Below are 6,104 nucleotides of genomic sequence, written 5' to 3'. Positions count from 1 at the left end.
AAGCCATTGCTGTTCTATTCAGGAATTTTTCCCCTATACCCATATCTTCGAGGCTTTTCCCTACTTTCTCCTCTATAAGTTTCAGTGTCTCTGGTTTTATGTGGAGTTTCTTAATCCACTTAGATTTGACCTTAGTACATGGAGATAGTAATGGAACAATTAGCAATCTTCTCCATGATAAGGGCCAGTTGTGCCAGCACCATTTGTTGAAAATGCTGTCTTTTTTCCACTGGATGATTTTAGCTCCACTGTCAATGGTCAAGTGACCATAGGTATGTGGGTTCATCTCTGGGTCTTCAATTATGTTCCATTGGTCTACATGTCTGTCACTATACCAGTACCATGCAGTTTTTATCACAATTGCTCTGTAGTACAGCTTTAGGTCAGGCATGGTGATTCAACCAGAGGTACTTTTATCCTTGAGAAGAGATTTTGCTATCCTAGGTTTTTTGTTATTCCAGATGAATCTGCCGATTGCCTTTTCGAATTCGTTGAAGAATTGAGTTGGAATTTTGATGGGGATTGCATTGAATCTGTAGATTGCTTTTGGCAAGATAGCCATTTTTACTATATTGATCTGCCAATCCATGAGCATGGGAGATCTTTCCATCTTCTGAGATCTTCTTTAATTTCTTTCTTCAGAGACATGAAGTTCTTGTCATACAGACCTTTTACTTCCTTAGTTACAGTCACGCCTAGGTATTTTATATTATTTGTGGCTATTGAGAAGGGTGTTGTTTCCCTAATTTCTTTCTCAGCCTGTTTGTCCTTTGTGTAGAGAGAGGCCATTGACTTGTTTGAGTTAATTTTATATCCAGCTATTTCACTGAAGCTGTTTATCAGGCTCAGGAGTTCTCTGGTGGAATTTTTAGGGTCAAGTATATATACTATCATATCATCTGCAAAAAGTGATATTTTGACTTCTTCTTTTCCAATTTGTATCCCCCTGATCTCCTTTTGTTGTCTAATTGCTCTGGCTAGGACTTCAAGTACAATGTTGAATAGGTAGGGAGAGAGTAGACAGCCTTGTCTAGTACCTGATTTTAGTGGGATTGCTTCAAGTTTCTCTCCATTTACTTTGATGCTGGCTACTGGTTTGCTGTAGATTGCTTTTATCATATTTAGGTATGGGCCTTGAATTCCTGATCTTTCCAAGACTTTTATCATGAATGGGTGTTGGATTTTATCAAATGCTTTCTCAGCATCTAACGAGATGATCATGTGGTTTTTGTCTTTGAGTTTGTTTATATGGATTACGTTGAAGGATTTCTGTATATTGAACCATCCCTGCATCCCTAGGATGAAACCTACTTGGTCAGGATGGATGATTGTTTTGATGTGTTCTTGGATTCCGTTAGCAAGAACTTTATTGAGGAATTTTGCATCAATATTCATAAGGGAAATTGGTCTGAAGTTCTCTATATTTGTGGGGTCTTTTTGTGGTTTAGGTATCAGAGTAATTGTGGCTTCATAGAATGAGTTGGGTAGAGTACCTTCCGTTTCTATTTTGTGGAATAGTTTGTGAAGAACTGGGATTAGATCTTCTTTGAAGGTCTGATAGAACTCTGCATTAAACCCATCTGGTCCTGGCCTTTTTTTGGTTGGGAGACTATTAATGTCTGCTTCTATTTCTTTGGGGAATTAGGGCTCTTTAGATCATTAACCTGATCTTGATTCAACTTTGGTACCTGGTATCTGTCTAGATACTTCTCCATTTCATCCAGGTTCTCCAGTTTTGTTGAGTATAGCCTTTTGTAGAAGGATCTGATGGTGTTTTGGATGTCTTCAGGATCTGTTGTTATGTCTCCTTTTTCATTTCTGATTTTGTTAATTAGAATGCTTTCCCTGTGCCCTCTAGTGAGTCTGGCTAAGGGTTTGTCTACCTTGTTGATTTTCTCAAAGAAACAGCTCCTCAACATGTGGATTCTTTGAATAGTTCTTCCTGTTTCAACTTGGTTGATTTCTCCCCTGAGTTTGATTATTTCCTGCTGTCTACTCCTCTTGAGTGAATTTGCTTCCCTTTGTTCTAGAGCTTTTAGCTGGGTTGTCAAGCTGCTAATGTGTGCTCTCTCTAGTTTCTTGTCGGAGGCCCTCAGAGCTATGAGTTTTCCTCTTAGAAATGCTTTCATTGTGTCCCATAAGTTTGGGTATGTTGTGGATTCATTTTCATTGAACTCTAAGAAGTCCTTAATTTCTTTCTTTATTCCTTTCTTGACCAAGGTATCATTTAGAAGAGTGTTGTTCAGTTTCCACGTGAATGTTGGCTTTCTATTATTTATTTTGTTATTGAAGATCAGCCTTAGTCCATGGTGATCTGATAGGATGCATTGGATAATTTCAATATTTTTATATCTGTTGAGGCCTGTTTTGTGACCTCTTATGTGGTCAATTTTGGAGAAGGTACCATGAGGTGCTGAGAAGAAGGTATATCCTTTTGGTTTAGGATAAACTGTTCTGTAGATATCTGTCAGATCCATTTGTTTCATAACTTCTGTTAGTTTCACTGTGTCCCTGTATAGTTTCTGTTTCCATGATCTGTCCATTGGTGAAAGTGGTGTGTTGAAGTCTCCCACTATTTTTGTGTGAGGTGCAATGTGTGCTTTGAGATTTACTAAAGTTTCTTTAATGAATGTGGCTGCCCTTGTATTTAGAGCATAGATATTCAGAATTGATAGTTCCTCTTGGAGGATTTTACCTTTGATGAGAATGAAGTGCCCCTCCTTGTCTTTTTTGATGACTTTGGGTTGGAAGTCAATCTTATCAGATATTAGTATGGCTACTCTGGCTTGTTTCTTCATACTATTTGCTTGGAAAATTGTTTTCCAGCCTTTCATTCTGAGGTAGTGTCTATCTTTTTCTCTGAGATGAGTTTCCTGTAAGCAGCAAAATATTGGGTCTGGTTTGTGTAGCCAGTTTCTTAGTCTATGTCTTTTTATTGGGGAGTTCAGACCATTGATATTAAGAGATATTAAGGAAAATTAATTGTTGGTTCCTGTTATTTTAGTTATTAAAGTTGGCATTCTGTTCTAGTGGCTGTCTTTTTTTAGGTTTGTTGAGGGATTACCTTCTTGTTTTTTTCTAGGGCGAGGTTCCTGTCCTTGTATTGGATTTTTTCTGTTATTATCCTTTGAAGGGTTGGATTTGTGGAAAGGTAATGTGTGAATTTGGTTTTGTCATGGAATACTTTGGTTTCTCCATCTATGGTAATTGAGAGTTTGGCTGGGTATAGTATCCTGGGCTGGAAATTGTGTTCTTTTAGTGTCTGTATAACATCTGTCCAGGATCTTCTGGCTTTCATAGTCTCTGGTGAAAAATCTGGTGTTATTCTGATAGGCTTGCCTTTATATGTAACTTGGCCTTTTTCTCTTACTGCTTTTAGCATTCTATCTTTATTTAGTGCATTTGTTGTCCTGATTATTATGTGTTGGGAGGATTTCTTTTCTGATCCAGTCTATTTCGAGTTCTGTAGGCTTCTTGTATGTTCATGGGCATCTCTTTCTTTAGATTTGGGAAGTTTTCTTCTATAATTTTGTTGAAGATATTTGCTGGTTCTTTGAGTTGAAAATCTTCATTCTCATCTACTCCTATTATCTGTAGGTTTGGTCCTCTCATTGTGTCCTGGATTTCCTGGTGTTTTGAGTTAGGATCTTTTTGCATTTTCCATTTTCCTTGATTGTTGTGCCAATGTTCTCTATGGAATCTTCTGCACCTGAGATTCTCTCTTCCATCTCTTGTATTCTGTTGCTGATGCTTGAATCTATGGTTCCAGATTTCTTTCCTAGGGTTTCTATCTCCAGTATTGCCTCACTTTTGGTTTTCTTTATTGTGTCTACTTCCCTTTTTAGGTCTAGTATAGTTTTGTTCATTTCTATCATCTGTTTGGATGTGTTTTCCTGTTTTTCTCTAAGGACTTCTACCTGTTTGGTTGTGTTTTCCTGTTTTTCTTTAAGGACTTGTAACTCTTTAGCAGTGTTCTCCTGTATTTCTTTAAGTGAGTTATTAAAGTCCTTCTTGATGTCCTCTACCATCATCATGAGATATGCTTTTAAATCCAGGTCTAGCTTTTCAGGTGTGTTGGGGTGCCCTGGACTGAGCGAAGTGGGAGTGCTTGGTTCTGAAGATGGTGAGTGGTCTTGGTTCCTGTTAGTAAGATTCTTATGTTTACCTTTTGCCATCTGGTAATCTCTGGAGTTAGTTGTTATAGTTGACTCTGTTTAGAGATTGTTCTTCTGGTGATTCTGTTACTGTCTATCAGCAGACCTGGGAGACAGGCTCTCTCCACTGAGTTTCAGTGGTCAGAGCACTCTCTCCTGGCAGCTCTCCTCTTACAGTAAGGTGCACAGATATCTTGTGTTTGGACCTCCTCCTGGCAGAAGAAGAAGGCCCAAAACAGGACCTTTCCCAGGTGCTCTGTTGCTTTGGAAGGTCACAGAAGCTGTCAGGTTCTGTGGTGCACACTCTCACCTGTGCAGACTAAGTTCCTATGTTCGGCAGAGTCCCAGAACCAAGATGGCGCCCGCTGGTCCTGAGGCAGAGGGCTTCTGAGCCAGGCAGACACCTGTCCTCTGGCTGGGAGGGTGGTCAGCTGTCTGAGGCCCGAAAAGGGTGCTGCCTCAGAGGCTCTGTGGCTCCTGCCTGTCCCAGAAGCTGTCTGCTTCTGTGGTGCACCCTCTCACCTGTTCAGACTAAGTTCCTAAGTTCGGAGGAGTCCTGGAACCAAGATGGTACTCGCTGCTCCTGAGGCAGAGTGCTCTAAACTGATCTTTGAAAGAAGTTACCTATGCTCTGCCTGGGTAGAGTCTAGTCATATTAAAATCAGATAGAACTTAACCATGTCAGGTTTTTAATATCAGAAATACTGACTACTTGGTGCTTCAATATGTTGAATTTATAAGTTATAATATAAATGACATATTATTTATCATAGCATGTGTCTTATAATAGATTATATAACAACTATAACACTATAGTAGGCAGATGACAACTACAGATTTGAGTCCTACTCTCTTATTCATGTAGTCCATCAATATGTAAATTTATTTAATGACATTGTAATTTGGAAACACTTGTGATAATAACATTATTTCTTTATGAAATTCTCTTTTCACCCATGTTTTCCCATGTTGAAGAGCTTCTACCTGGAAATAATGATTCCATACTTCTTTTCCTGTGCTTGATTATGGAAATCCAACTAGATATATTTTAAATAAGATTCAGCTTTTGACAGAATAATATAAATATGCTCAGGATTCAAATAAATGCTATATCAGGAATATAAAAAATTAAAACTGCATGAGGTAAACTGTTAGTAATTGTTAAAGCCAAAAAAGGAAGAATTTTATAATATTTAACATGAATTTTAAGAGAGCAGTAATAAAAATGTATCAATGTATGCTTGAAAGAAATTCAAATAGGATTAAGCCTGAGCAAAGAAGTAGAAAATGTAAATTAAGGAATAAATGGGGAAAAGGATAGGAGCTAAAAAAATAAAATGATCAGTGAAGAGGCTTTGTGGATGTTCACAATGAATGACTCAGGAGCTAGAACAAAGAGTTGGTAAATTCTACAATGATACATTATGAATGACTCAGTGTGCAGGGCATGTGGGTTGGGTAGGAGGCGCAGATTAAGGTACTGATAAATTACAACAGAGGATTGACATTTATACTATGAACATTTGAAAGGGGAAGTCAATATGAACAGAGATAGAAAGAGAAAAATAAATGGCTGAGAGTTTCTCAGTTTTGAATATGAACAAAAATATAGCTTCAGAAAGCTGAGAAAATTCCAAACAAAATAAGACCAAATCAATCCATGCTGAAACAAACATAATCAAATATCTGAAAATGAAATACAAAGGAAAAGTCTAAAAAGTAGTTATACAAAAACAGCAGTTTGCTTACAGAAGAAAACAATAAATATGGTCGTTAACATCTCATTTAAAACTGCTGATGCCAGGAAGAAGCAGGCAGTGATGTTTAAAGAACTGCTAATCTATTCTCCTTCCATTAAAGACACTTATTGTTATGGATTAATCTGTTAGGAAAAACCTGCTGTCAGGTACCAGTTACTTTGCTTGTAAGAAAACCTGTGTGTGAGGGGAA

The sequence above is a fragment of the Mus caroli genome, unplaced genomic scaffold, assembly GCF_978045245.1.
Source record: "Mus caroli unplaced genomic scaffold, Mus_caroli_1 scaffold_3, whole genome shotgun sequence".
Classification (NCBI taxonomy): Eukaryota; Metazoa; Chordata; class Mammalia; order Rodentia; family Muridae; genus Mus; species Mus caroli.
This window is presented reverse-complemented; position numbering follows the sequence as displayed.